At 34.8% G+C, this 15584-nt stretch overlaps 1 protein-coding gene and 1 non-coding gene across 12 annotated transcripts in view; both read left to right on the top strand.

Annotated features, from left to right (window-relative positions):
- Positions 1-15584, top strand: part of LRRC4C (leucine rich repeat containing 4C) — a 1339817-nt gene that overhangs the window by 321392 nt on the left and 1002841 nt on the right. The gene's annotated exons all lie outside the window — the stretch shown is intronic.
- On the top strand, positions 12003-12108 carry LOC112204852 (U6 spliceosomal RNA). The gene has a single exon (XR_002938604.1). It is a non-coding gene; the product is annotated as a U6 spliceosomal RNA (small nuclear RNA).

The raw sequence follows: 15584 nt of genomic DNA, 5'->3' as shown, positions 1-15584 counted from the left end.
TGTATATGTAGCCTATGTGGATCAATAGCGTGGTATCACTGATCACTGAGATTGAAATAACTTCCTAGAAAGTCCAAGGGATGTAAAGATTCAAGTTCTTACTTTGTATATGTCAAACTCATTAATGAAACAATTGTTTATTCCATTTGTTATTGCCATGTTTTCGTTCCCATTTTACCACATACTTCAGATACTCCCAAATGCCTGTCTTTTTAACTCTACCCTCTCTCTCTCTCTCTCCTTCCCTAGCTCCTAAATTTCACTTTCTTTGTCTAGCACGTCTGTTTTTTATTGTTTTGCCCCTCCCCCATTCTTGATTGCTGAAGCCTGAAAGACAAGCTTGTCTAGGCAGAAATGGAACACAGCCAAAACTTTGCAAAATTAGAGAGATTTTTAGCAGATTGAAAGGAGAAAAAATGTTCTTTTCTGTCATGCAGAGATGAAGAAATTTATGCTCACAACCCTTATGGCCATGTGTCAATGTTAAGGAGCCATGGACTGTGATTTTAGTCAGGCCTGTGTGTGTGTGTGTGTGTATGTGTATGTGTGATGGCAGAATCATTTTTCATGATGTCTCTCAATGAGACAGTAGTTTATTGACTTTCATAATGAGATAGTTTTATCCTTATGTCCTCAGCTTTCAAATAATGATAGTTGTATTACTAAAACAAATGGCTTGGGGTGTTCATGGTGTTCATTCATTTTGTTTTTATTGTTTGGGTGGGGGAATCTTTCTTTTTACCCACCTGTTATTAGTTGAATTGTATCCACCCTAAATTATATGTTGATGTCCTAACCTTCACTTCTTCAGAATATGCCTTTATTTTGAAATGAAGTCATTGGACATGTAATTAGTTAAGTTAAAATGAGGTCACAGTGGATTAGAGAGGGCACTTCATCCAATGGCTGGTCTTTTATACAAAGAGGATCCTCCTCTAGAGATTTGGGTAGGAGCATAGTCCTGCCAACACCTTGATTTTGAACTTCTAGCCTCCAGAGGTATGAGACAATACATCTCTGATGTTTTAAGCCAGTCTGTGGTGCTTTGTTACAGCAGCCCTAGGAAATATTCTACCTTTTAAGAGAAATTAACCTGGAAAGTTATTGACCATACAATGAGGAGATTCCTAGGATGACTACTATGTTAGTGGTTATATTTTAAAGAAGTTTATTCTGCCAGGCACAGTGACACATGCCTGTAATCCCAGAGTGTGCCACTGTGCCTGACATGTTGGGAGGCTGAGGTGGTAGAATTGCTTGAGGCTAGCAGTTTGAGACCAGCTTGTTCAGCACAGAGAGAGTCTGTCTCTACAAAAATAAAGAAATAAATACATTATCTGGTTGTAGTGGTGTGCTCCTGTAGTCCCAGCTACTCAGGAGGCTTAGGTGGGAGGATTGCTTGAGCCTAGGGTTTCAAAGCTGCAGTGAGCTATGATTGTACCACAGCCTTCAGTCTGGGTGACACAGTGAGACCCCACCTCGAAATAAGTAAATAAGTAAATAAATAAATAAATAAAGCAATTTATTCTGAGCCAATATAGTTGACTCTGGTCCAGTGAAAACACAAACCCAAGAAGCCTTGAGTAAGTGGTCCCAAGGCAGTTGTATTACAGTGTGGATTTATATACTTCAGGAAGGCAGGAGTTACAGGCAAAGATATAAATCAATACTTGGAAGGTAAACATAGGGTCAGCAGACTATCTTGAAGCAGGGGCTTGCAGGTTATAGGTGGATTCATAGATTCTTTTATTTGCAGTTGTTTAAAGGAGTATGGTTCTGTCTAAAGTTTCGAATCTGCAGAAAAGAATGCTTTAAGGTAAGATAAGGATGCTATGTAGCATGATTGATGGTGGGCAAGGGTGACCTAATTCTTGCTTTGCATGGCCTTAGATCTTGTTTCCAATTTGGTACCTTATTGTCACAAAGAGTCTGTTCTGTCTTAGAGTCTCTATTTTAACATTAATGCTGGGAAGTTGCTGCTCCTAAACTCTAAAGTGGAGGGAGTATAATGAGGTTTGTCCGACCTCCATTCCCACTATGACTGAAAACTCAGTTTTTAAGGTTTTTCTAGGATCCCCTTGGCAAAGAGGGTATCTATTCTGTTGGTTGGCTGGGGGGGTGGGGATTAGGATTTTATATGTAGTTTATAACTAACAGATACACATTCAAGGAAACTGAATATTTTTCAAGAAAATCAAGAAACTTCTAGCCATAATGATGGTGCTATTAATGTTGGTCCTTTATCTATTTGCTCTCCTCCTAAGTATTTTCTACTCTCTTTGGAGATCACTTTCCCCACCATCCCCTATGGTTAGCCCTGAACTTTGAAAGAGTAGCGTTACAATGGATAAGGCCGCCCAGAGGGTATATTAGCCTAGTGCCATGGAGATGGCCTTAATCTCCGGAAACCTTCACATTCTTTGGCCCGGGTCACATCTAAGAGATGAAAAGCTATGGTCTTTGCTCTTGTGTGTGTTTAGTTCCTTTCTTATCTCCCAGAGACTCTGCCAGATTAAATAGCAGATATCTAAAAAGTATTTCAGGCCCTCGCTACCTAAAGGGAAAAAGACATTATTGTTATCTTCTGAGGTAGGACATTAAAAATTGTGATCTCTATCACATATTTAGCTTTTCCCTTGTTGATATTATCTTTGGATTAGAAGTTGAAAGTCAAGCACCTTTTACTTTGAAAATATATCATTACATCTTCATTTGTATTCCTGGGGATAACAACAGAACAGTGATTTGCACCATGGTTCTGCCCACATTGTCCTTTTTGGTAACTGTCAATAGCTATTAATAGAGTAATTGCTTAATAAAAGAAGATTAATTCAATTAATGGAAATTGAGCAACTTTCTTTAAAAGCAATAAGACACAATTTATTTCATTATTATCATAAAAATAAAAATGTTCATAGTAGAAAATTTGAACAAAACAAACAATGAAGGAAACAAACCACCCACAATTGCTTAACATTTGTGTTTTAATTTCCAGCATTTTTCCATTAAGGTTTAGTAATATGCTTAAACCATAGTTTTAGTTTGGTATCTTGCTTTTTATTTCACTTGTCATTATCAGAATTTTTTTCTCTTATACAAAATACTCTGCAAGCATCATCTTAAGTAACTGCATAATATTTCTTCAATTAGGATATATCATCATTTCTATAAATGTTGTCTGTTTCCGCAACTTCTATTTAATAACTTAAAAGTTTTAAAAATACATTTAAAAAGTTTTCATTTTAAATATACTCACCAACTATCTGATGAATGAATATCTATGGTCAAACTACCCACATTTGTTAATAATATTCTGTATAAGTTCTACCATTTTTTCCTTTTTCTCCAAAACTCAGCATCCACAAAGAACTAGCCTGGAGATGTTATGATAACACCACTCATTTTACTTTCTTCATGCTAAATTCTGTGAAAGATATTGTTACTGGAAAAGGGTCTGATCCAGACTCCAAGAGGGTTTTTGGACCTCACAAAAGAAAGAATTCGGGGCAAGCCCATAGAGTAAAGTGAAAACAACTTTATTAAAAAGTAAAGGAATAAAAGAATGCCTACTCCATAGCCAGAGCAGTGGCACAGGCTGCTCAACTGAGTATATTTACAGTTATTTCTTGATTATACACTAAACAATGGTTGGATTATTCATGAGTTTTCCAGAACTGAGAGTTCTTCCCCTTTTTAGACCACATAGGGTAACTTCTGGATGTTGTCATGGCATTTGTAAGATGTCATGGTGATGATGGGTGTGTCTTTTAACAGTCTAATGCATTATAATTAGTGTATAATGAACAGTGAGGATGAACAGAGGTAACTTTTATTGCCATCTTGGTCTTGGTGAGTTTTAGCTTCTTTCCCTCATCCTGTTTCAACAGCAGGGTCTTTGTGACTTGTATCTTGTACCAACCTTCTATCTCATCCCTTGACTAAGAATGCCTAACCTCCTGGGAATGCAGCCCTGTAGGTCTCAGCCTTATTTTACTCAGTACCTATTCAAGATGTGGTCACTCTGGTTCAAATGCTTCTGACAATAACAAAGTCAATCAGAAACAACACTGATATTTCAAGCACGTGTAACAAACAAAGTATACACGGTCGTAACTATAATTCAAAGTCAAAATATCATACAAAATCCATGTATAAAAATGTTACTGTAGTTTAAATAGGAAAAGTATTTCAGGTAGGGACATCCAGAAACTGAACATAAAAAATGAGATTTGAGTTAGAATTTAAGATGAATACATATGTTTAAAGTAGTTGTACATTTGAATGGGATGAATGGAGAGAAGACAGAAGTAAAGGTTAGAACTATCATTATAATGGAAAATAGAAATTTCAGCATGTCTCCTTTAAGCAATTTTGAGTTGCTGAAAAACCTGCTTTCTGTAAGGCACAATTTTTCAAGTTGCTGAAAAATCTTTGCTTTCTGTAAGGCACAATTTCTGATGCTTATGACATACTAAACTCGGGCTGCTGCACCACTTGATCCAATGTTTGTGCATTTCTGCCTCTACAAATTGGTTGTATAGTTAACTAAAATAATTTGCTTTTGTTTCTAAAACAATTTATACTAGTGTTTCCTGTTATTGTAAATATATAGCAATTTAAAGCATATAGGCAAAGAAATATACCTGCAAAAAAAAGATTTTTCTCTTCTATAAATGCAAATTTAGTGCATGGAAAACACACAGCATAGATGAACTCCATGCAAATTATGGCATAATTATTGGTTGGAGGAGAGACAATTATAAAAGTGTGGAGGAACAAATTTGTAAATATAGAAGAATTGTACACATAAATTGCTTCAAAAATGTTTCTAAGAACTTACTCTAATATTGCGAAAAGTATGTGATTGATGCAGCTGGTAAATTCATACTTTAAAAAATGGCCTAAGCTTTCTATGAAACAATTGGCAAATGAATGTATATTTATGCATTTTTTTCTTGAATCAAAATTTTTAGAAATTCTGTCATTTAAATCCACCTAATTTTAATTGATCAATCAAAGATGAAAAGTAAAAAACATTTCATAGTTGAGGTTTAATACAGTAAATGTCTGGATGATATAAGGACTTGAATTCCAGACTAAGAAGTTTTAACTTTATTTTGGGATGTTTGCAAGATATTGTATGATTTGAGGCAGAGAAGTAACATAACCAGATGTGTCCTTCTGAAATGACATCAACAAGCTGTCAGTCTTGCTCAAGATGAATTAAAATAGACTAGAAGAGAGAAGAATAGTAAAGATTTTTTTGATCAAATAAGACAAGTAATATAAAAAACTGCATTATTGACACTCAGAATGAGGACAGAAATGGATACTTTTAAGGTAGAACATAGGAATTAGCAATTGCTTAAATGTAGTGCCAAGGAGGTGATAACCAAGATTTTAGGATTAAAATACTGTACAGATGAAAGTGACAATAAGACTAACAGGAAAGAAAGGAGAGAAATACATGAGGAATGAGCAGTAAGGAGGCACAGAAAGTCAAGTTTGACTTTGTGTCTGTCAAATGGAGAGTTTGAGTTACACATCCTATTCTCTCTTCTCAGTCAAGAGGATCTAGTCTCCTATGGACAGTAAATAACTAAACAGAATCTGGAGCTTGGTGGTTGGTATTTATTTGCAGAGAGGTGCTACATGAAGCCATAAGAGGAAAGATGTAATCATATACAGTTACAGCCAAGTGATCCCAACCTCACAGAAGTAAAGGAAGTTGAGAGTTCATGTAGGAGCAATTAGTTAAACACATGTGGGGAGAAAAGGGTCTATAACCTGTAACAACTAAGATGTTAACGGTGACCTTAGATAATTAGTTAGAAATAATCATCAGAGTCTTCGAGGAGCTAAGGAGCTAGTCTGTGGTCACAAACGGGAAGCAGTAAATGTGGAATTCTAAGAAATCTGCCTTGGAAATTATGAATAAAATAAAAATTAGAATTTGAAAAGGTGATTTTATTAATGGCAGAGGTCTTAGGAAAAATAATCCATTGAGGCAGATAAAATTACTATTGAAGAATCCATTTGAATTTTAACTTGAAAAAAACATTCTATTGGTAAATTACAAATAAACAAAATAGGCACTAACTCTAACATTAAGACAAACTTCTTTAGTATTGTGTGAACAAAGGTAGGTGTGCTGAAAAAGTGTTTTTCTAAAATAATGTAGAGAAATTGAACTGGTTATATACATAAATATCTGTATATGTATATTTAGGAGAAAGCATAATATTAAAAAATAGAGGAAAGAGTAACATATACTTCCACCAATATATGGGGTTTGGGAAGCTTGGTAGCCCAGAGAACATTTACAAATTGCCAAACATGCACTTCGCAGTTGGTACGGAGAATATAAATAAATTTAATTTTAAATAACACGTAAGAACGAGAGACCTAATTATAAAAAAGTTTTCTTTTTTAATTCTATTTCATTTTATCTGATTATATCAAGGAGAAAATCCCAGTTTGGTGTTCACATGTCTTTCATTTCCTAACTTCTTTTTATATTAAAAGAGAATGGTCTGCCACCTCAGAGCATTTGTCAGGCAATATCTGTCAAGAGTTTAATTATTTGCTTTAACTGAATTCATTTTTATAGTTACCTTTTATATATAGCAAATTGTATTCATTTTCTAATTATTGTAGTGATATAAACACTCGTTTACGATAAGTTCAAGTTAAACAAGTGTGGTAATCAAATACATACTCACTAAATAATAGTACAGATAGATGCATGAAGATACATCCTCACAGGATGTAAGTTTTTCACAGTAGTAAAAATGGTACCAAAAGATAAGTGCTTGGGAAACAGTGGCCAAAAAAAATGTTTTAATCTGGGAATTAGAAAATAAATGACCTGCCAATGGTTAATTTGTTGACTTTTGAGACAATTATAGAATAATTCAGAGCATTAGATTACTTGTTAATAAGGAATACTCATTAGGAGTGTGAGGAGGTCACATGAACTAATTTATGGTAAATGAATTAAACAATCTTAAGTATTTGGTCTCCAAAATGCATTACTTATTGGTCAGCATTCCCACTTGTCATGAAAGTTGTGATTTGTTCAAGAAAAGTGTACTTTAAAATAGAATATTATTTATTGCCTTAACAACTTTATTCAGCACCTACTGTGTAGCAAGCACTGTCATATCTCTTTGAGCAATATATGGATCTCTTTTCACATAGCTTATAGTCTTGTGTGGTTAAAAATGAACAGTCAGTTTAATTCAGGCATTAAAATCTATTCATCATATTACCAAGCTCAATCATTTCCTTTTCACTACTAGACAAGTTTAGAACTGCAAATAGAAATGATTTTTTCTTTTGGAGGTATGACAGATTCTCCACTTCCATTATGAAGGAATTATTCAACTCATCTATAATAACAACCTCAAGTCCCAGGGAAATTCAAATTGAAGGACTGAATGATACTCATTATAGTCTTCCAATTATTTGGTTTCCCAAAAACGTAGCCAAGAAAATATGGGCCTTCCCTTTTAGCTATCATAATAAACAGTGATGTGAATAGTGCAATCTACCAATTAGAGGACCTACATAGAGCACATTTTTGATAGAAAAATTAAAGAGGAAGGGTGAGAGATTCAGGGCCAGCCAATAGTGGAACCTTGGCTTGCTAAGCAATGGTAGTACGTAGGAGGCAGGATAGGTTAGGTAGTGCCATAATAACAAACATCCCCAAATCCCAGTAGGTTAAAGATAAAGGATTATTTCTTGTTCACAATGCATGTCTGTCTTGTTATGAGCCTCTACTCCATGTGGTCTTCACTCTGAAATACTAGCTGATAAAAGCTCCATCGTTCAATAATAGCACTATCTCAACAAAGCAATGTTTATGTTGAATAGAGCACTGAAGACTCAAGCACAGCAATTAAACACTCTGGCCCCACAATAACATAGGAAACTTCTGTTCCATTTCATGGCCTAGAAATAGTCTCAAGGCCACATATAATAGATATGTGGAGGTATATTATTTTTGACTTTATAGGGATAGGGAAAAATATATTTTGGTGAATAATAATATCTACTACACTATGTAATAATACTAATTTCCTCATGTCATCTTATGCCCATTTCAGAGTACCAAAAGCAAAAACAAAGAAAAAAGAAAAGAAAATCAAACTGAGACTTTATTTTAACTATGAATTATAACATAATACTTCCATATTCTTTTGTTTGGCTGTGTCAAATAGATTTCTTCAGCAGATGGGAATTTAAAAGAAGAAGAGGAAGAGGAAAAGAAGTAAGGAGTTTGAATTAGGTCTTAATACTTGAGGATGAACATTCACTATTCAATACTAAAATTAAAAAAAAAATAGTCTTTTTCACAAGAAAAATTATTCAGATGAGCTTTGCTGGCCTGGCAGTATATTTGATTTATAAAGAAACTTGAATATAAATATAAGAATTATTAGCAAAGTGTGGTACATGCCATTAAAATGTATACAGAAAAAATACTGTCTCAGAGAAATTTTAATTGAAATTTTGTATTTACTCGATGCTTTAATTTGAAAGTTCAAAGTGTATTAGATGGAATGCAAAATACTACATTGGATTTACCTTATATAGAAGTTATCTATTGTTGCATGACAAACTATCTCAAAACATAGTGGCTTAAAGTAACAATTAGTTTAATTCTCATAATTCTGTAGGTTGGATTGACTTTTTTGCTGGTGTCGCCTTAACTTTCTCATGGAATTACATTCATCTGGAGGCTCATTTGAGGCTCATGTTCTACAGTGGCATTGCTCGCGTAATAGGTACCTCAGCTGGATTGTCCAGAAAGGCTGTCTCTCCACATATTCCTTCATCACTGGCTTCGTCACCTGGTAGAAGCCACATTTCAAAGAATCAAGCCTCAATGTATCAGCACTTTTCGAACTTCTGCTTGTTTCGTGTTTGTTGATGCCCTATGGGCCAAAGTAAGGCCAGAATCAGTGTTGGAAGGGCTACCTAATAGCTTAAATACTAGGAAGTATGGTTCTTTTGGAGTTAGTACTATAACAATATGCTGCTGGCCACCTTCTGCGTCCATTGAGTCCTTTCTCTTCAGCACGCAAAACATTTTGACTTTCTGGTGAGACCCCATATATCTGATCCAAACATGTCACCAAGCTTGATGTCTGAAGCCTTATAATTTGCTTTAGGTCCAGATGTGAATGAGGATCCCTATTGCAACCCTTCTTGATCAGGAGACTAGTGAACTACAAAAAGGTTTTACTAGGTACCACCTTAAATCTTACTTTGGTTATTTTATTAGTTTCTCTACTTTCTACTTTCAATTGAATGCATTTTCTCTAAAGTCTTCTCTTTGCTTTTATACCTGCCCCTTACATAGCTCACAAAAGGCAAATCACATTTTCAATGTTATTTGAAATCTCCATATCCATATATACAAATTCATTTGGCATATTTTCTATTATTCAAGTTACTGTATGTAATGGTCTTTTCAATTATTTTATAACCATCCTTTTTTCAGTTTTCAATAGTAGTTTTCGTAGTTAACTTCCCACTTCAACAAAGAATGTCCTTGCTGTGGGTTGAACTGTTCCCTCACATAATATCATGTCTACCACACTCTGCTGGTCTAAAGCAACTCATGAAGCCATACCAGTTTCAACTGTGGATGAACAAAATCTACCTTGATGAGAAAAAATGCAAAATACAGTTGGGTAAATAGACTACCTTGATGAGCGACATTGCAAAATAAAGTGGCTTTTTTTAATCTATATTTTTGTATGATAATTATAATAATGCAAAAATATGTTTGAAAATCACTTGCTTATCATTAAAAAACATACAAATTTAGCTTATTTTTTAATGATACATAATAAAACTTAGTGTTGTTTCAGACAAAAATAGGCATATTTTTATGCCAGAAGCTAAAGTTGGAAAATCTCATTACTAATGGGTTTATTGATCACCACCTGGTTTTATTAAATGAAGGAATTTTTTGGACAATGTGAATTTTTTGAGGGTTGCCTTATGTCTTTAAATGTTAATTATTTTTATTTCATGACTCAACATGGGCTTTTGTCAATAATTTTATAGAGATAATCATCAGAAAATATATCTGGTCTTTCTGGTTGTCACTTCAGATCCTAATGGCCATGTCTGGAGACAGATGGTCTTGCTTACTCCCCAGATAGACCTTTGTTAATTTTTATTACTCTGGAGTAATTCTGGGTGGGGCTATATAATAGTTGTTTTCCCTGTGTCCTTGAGAATCATCTGCAAATTCCCTGATGTTTCAAACATTCTGGCTGAAAACATATATACAGTAGCCTCTCACTCTCAAACCGATAACTGGTATCCATAGAAATATTATCTTCTCATATCCCTGATGGGGTCGGGTATCCCAGCCCTGGGATTCTGACTCTCTAGCCTCTGTAATTCTTTGACTATTATTTTAAGTCATCATATATCTATTTCCATCTCTCCTTCAAAAACCTTCGGGGAAAAGCCCACTCTGGCTCCTAAAGAACGGACTTGATACAAATGTATAGATGTCTTCCAACTTTTGCTTCCCATATTCTTGAAAATTGTCAGGCTGAGTGAAAGAAATAATAAATAGAGGAAACATTTTTTTAATTTTAACATAGAAATGACATTTTTACTCATAAATAATCACTTCTAAAATAGAACAATTAGCATTCATGTTAATGACTGTCTATGTTTATAGATAGAAAATTAAGTTTTTAAAAAGCATTTTAAAAGAAGCAGTGTAGAATCTGAGAGCAGAAGAGTTTGCTATATAGGAATTTTTACTTCTAGGCCTGTATGCCTGGCTTTGGCTAAGTTTATAGTGAATTACCCAGTGCTGTAGAACGAAGAAAAGACAGTTCCCTAGCCCACTGGCACTGCTGAATGGAACATTCATAACAGAATTCTTGGACTTAAAGACTCTGGCTTATATTTTTTACTGAAAAGTACTTGGGATATGATAGAAGTTTGGATTGGTGGCAGAAGATGGGGTTTTAATCATGGCGTTCCACTTACGAGACATGTGGATATCAAATTCTAGTATGCCTGATGCCTCAGTTTCTTCATTTCTAAATTGATGCTAATAATACCTAACTTCTCGATCTGGTATGGGTAGAAAGTAAAATAGCATGTGTTCAAGCACTCTCTGAATGTAAAGAATTGTAACTTACCATTTTTGATAAGATGTTTCTCATCATCATAATTATCTTGAATTCTTGTAAAGATAAAATTGTATTCACCAAAAGAAACCAGCGGGTTGTTTCTATGTGAAACTGTGCAGAAACCAGTGATAGGCATTTAGGCTTCAAAAATCAATTGCCTAAGTATAGGAGAGAAAAGACATGCTGTGGCAATAGTTCACTGAAACAATGTTATGGGGCGTTAAGTTGATCTCAAACTTGATATGAGTACACAGTGTGAAGTGACTGCAAAACTCTGGCATGATTAGCAGGAAAAGAGTTTACACGCTGTAGGAAGTTGTTGTCTTATTCTTCTCTGCATTGATTAAACCACGCACCCAGAATATTGAGTGCAATTATAGGCACAATATTTTAAAGAATTAGAGGAAATCTGGAGTGATTCCAGAGTGACATTTGTGAAAGGCTTAGAAATCATACCACCTGAGAAAAAATTGAGTGAACTCAGAGAAGCTGGGAAAGAATGAATTAATTTATCCTGTGTTCTTCTGAGGACAAAGCTAGAACCAGTGGTAGAATTTATTAAAAAAAGAAAAAAAAAAAACCATAGCTCAGAATAGAGAAAGCATTTATAAAATCCAGAGTTGCTTGAAATCAAGATATGATGACTCACTGACCAGGGAATTTACCCTCCTTGGAGGTGCTTCAAGAGAGGCTGCCTGACCTCCCTCACCACACTTGCATAGGATGGGAATTTCCAATTGTGTTGGAGGTTTTATTGGATGATCTCAAGTTCTTCCAACAATTCAACATACATACTCAAGACTGCTATGAAATATTTAGTATAGTGCTCACTTAGGCTGAATACATACTAAAGTTGGAACAATACGGAGAAGACTAGCATGACCACCATACAAGGATGACACACAAATTTTTTAAGTGTCAGTATATATGTATATAAAATAAATACAATAAAATTATAAAATAAATTGTTTAGTATAGCAAAAGCATCATTTTCTGAAACCCATGAAATCCTGATTTCATGAGATGTTTCATTAAAAATACAGTCTACCTATAAGGTACTTTGGGGGTACTCTACGTGCTATAGTTCATCTAGAGTATGATGATACACATTGTTAGATTGGAAAGTCTGAATTCTAACAATAAAGACACCTGAAAAATATGTTTGGCCCAATTTTTTCTTAACTTATTTGATCATGCCATATTTACATATATTTCTATCTATTTATTTTTACATATAATCTCTATTTCTAACCTGTATGATGATTGGCACAAGAAATCATCTGGGCATATTAAAAGTTATGATTTTAAAAATAAGTGATCCAGATCTCTTCTAATTTATAATATATATATTATCAGTTGAAAATGTCAAAGCTTTATTTTCAAATATGAGGCAGTTTTCAGAAGGCAACGCAATTTGATCTAGCTTCCTAGCATGGCAGAGGAGTTATGATAAAACTGAGCACCTAACATAACAAGCCTTCCAGCATCATTCCAGCTATTAGTAATGAGTATCAAAAAACTTGAGGGTAGACTTGTTTCCCGACAGAACTATCTGAATCTGGTGGGTTCAATAAATATGTTTTACCCTATTGTATTTTGAAGAGTTAAACTGTTACTTGACCAAGGTCTGAAATCCTAGATGTGTCTACAGAGTTCAGCAGTATTTTCCTGATATCTCAGCTAGCTATTTCTCTTCAACGTATATCCATTTGGTTCAAGGTTTTTTTATATATATATTTGCTTTTGCATCTCTCCAGCTTCCCAGCAGTGTTTCCTAGGAGCAATGAGATGTTTATTATATGTACCACAAATTTGACTTTATTCTACATTTTTTTTATTTATCCCAGCTTATGATCATGTCATTCCCCTACCATTTGTGTGGATTTTTCTAGGTGAGATTTTTTTTTTGTACTGCTAATGATGACAACACCTCTACATTTAGTCCTCAGGCAGACTCTCCTGGAATCGGTTGTTTAGAACTGGAAATTATTGATCTGCCTAGGCTTGATCTGTGCTTCCTTTATCCAAGCTGACAATATTTGCTCTATGATTCAGCTAACATCTCCTTTTCTCAGGGTCATCCCTTTTATTTTATCCTCTAGCATGTGGACAGTCCTCCTATGGCAATGTGTTCTAACCCCCTCCTGTGATCTGATCCTGACAGGGCCAGAGAAAATGTTCAGGTTAATGAAGAGCCTCATTATAAACACACATCCACTTGCTATTATGTTGACTCACATTAAATTCTCCACATGATTATATTCTGGGTTGAATTATCTAACATTTAATGATGTACTAGGCATTGAATAGTATAGTAAATACTGCTGCCTAGTACATCTAGGAAGGGGAAGGCGTTGGAAATAATTTAAAAGAAGTATTACAAGGGAAAAGTACACAAAAATGTATTGTAAATTTATCATAATGCCTGAGTAAAGTAGCTATTTTCAGAACTCAGAATTGGAATATTAATGTCAAGTATGTATTGCTTATCAAGCCTACCCCAAATCAGTGTGAGTTTCATAATATATAAACGTTATAGCTTTGCTGAACTATAAATACAATAAGATCAAAGACTGACTTTTTAAACGACCGATATATCCTATAATGTCATGGTTTTTGTAAGAAATAGATGGTACTCCAAAAAGGGATAATTGAAAAAAGTTTGAATAAAAAGGATCTTTATGAGGAAATCATGGTTAAAAGAAACCAATAGAGGATGGCAAAGAACCTTTAGGTTGGTTTATTAGTCTGTTTTTACACTACTATAAAGAATTACCTGAGACTGGGTAATTTATAAAGAAAAAAGCTTTAATTGATTCATAGTTCCACAGGCTTAACAGGAAGAGTGACTGGGAGGCCTCAGGAAACTTACAATCATCACAGAGGGCAAAGGGGAAGCAAGCACATCTTACCATGGCAGAGTAGGAGAAAGAGAGAGCAAAGGGGAAAGTGCCACACACACTTACACCATCAGATTTCATGATAACTCACTCACTGTCAATAGGGCAGCATGGGGGAAATCTGCCCCCATGATCCAATCACCTTCCACCAGGTCCCTCCTCCAACATTGGTAATTACAATTCAACATGAGATTTGGGTAGGGACACAGAACCATATCACTTAGCAAGAGAAGGAAGACTTTATTATCCTTAGATCTGAAAGGGGAAAGGCAATGAGTGGCTACAAGAACTCATTGAGAGCTGTAGCTTCAGAAAAGACTAGGTAGCCTGTTAGAAGCTGCCTTCATGAAGTAATATAGCCACTGTCAAACAGTAGCCCAACAGTGAGGAGCACAAGAAATAAGCACCTAGCTCACTTTCTCCCCAACCTCCAATCCTCCATTAGTGCCTCCACTGGCCAAGTTCAACTAGAATTATAGGGAGCAATGAAATCCATATAAATCCGTATATAATGATCTGCCATCTGAAGCATAGAATGGGATGGAGAATGGTAGGGAGTGAATGTGAAAGAACAAACAAAAAAGTACCCTGCACAATGACAAATACTGAATACTATGCCTGAAACTCAATAGATATTTGTTGGATGGACAGATGGTTTTTTGGCAGGTTGGATGAATGAAAAGAAAATTTGAATTTACTTATTTCATTTATAGTAAAAATTTGTGAGTTTTTTTCTGGCTGCTCAGCCTCTGGACTCCTTTGCTTGAGGAATTTGTCATTTTCTGAGTTTTAGTATATGGTAGGCCTCTTCCTTCAATTGTGAAAAATTTTAAGGCCAGATATCTGCTAGAAGTTGTCTATTATAAGGTAGCTAGGCAGATATGGTGATTTGGACTGAGACCAAATCAGAAGGGAAAATTTTAGCATTGATTCTAGTTTTGACAACAGTTTTTTCTCCTTTAAAACTCCCAGAAAGAATGCTACTACTCTCTTTTTGAAGGTAAAAGTTTCTGTGTAATCCTACACTAGTCATTTTTTTAATAGCAAAAACTGAAAGTTCAGCGTTGCAAAATTCAAACTAATGTCCTCAGCTCATCTATACATAAATCATTATTTATTTCAATAGTTTGGATCTGTAAAGCATAAATGTATCTAACCTAAGTGAAACCAGGTCAACTTTTCAAGAGAGAGCAAACATGAAAGCCATCACAGGAAACACATATTTCATAATCCTGAAAGTCATGAGACTGCCTGGTAGCAAACATAATGTTTTAGTTCATTACTCTTCTAACTTTCATTGGCAAGGTCCCTTAGCCTTGAACTTATAATTCTAGATAGTGGCCGAATCTCTTCAAACTTTGGAAAGAGCCATTAGTGGCATGACGTTTGAGGGATTCTCCAACAGGTTATAAAACAGAACAGCAAAATTATTCTGCCACCTAAGTGGTATAGGCAAATTGACTTACCTAATGGGATTACCTTTGCATTAACTTAAATTATTCCAATG

This window comes from Pan troglodytes, chromosome 9 (genome assembly GCF_028858775.2).
Source record: "Pan troglodytes isolate AG18354 chromosome 9, NHGRI_mPanTro3-v2.0_pri, whole genome shotgun sequence".
NCBI lineage: Eukaryota > Metazoa > Chordata > Mammalia > Primates > Hominidae > Pan > Pan troglodytes.
Note: the sequence above shows the minus strand (reverse complement) of the source record. Positions and strands in the feature narration are given on the sequence as shown.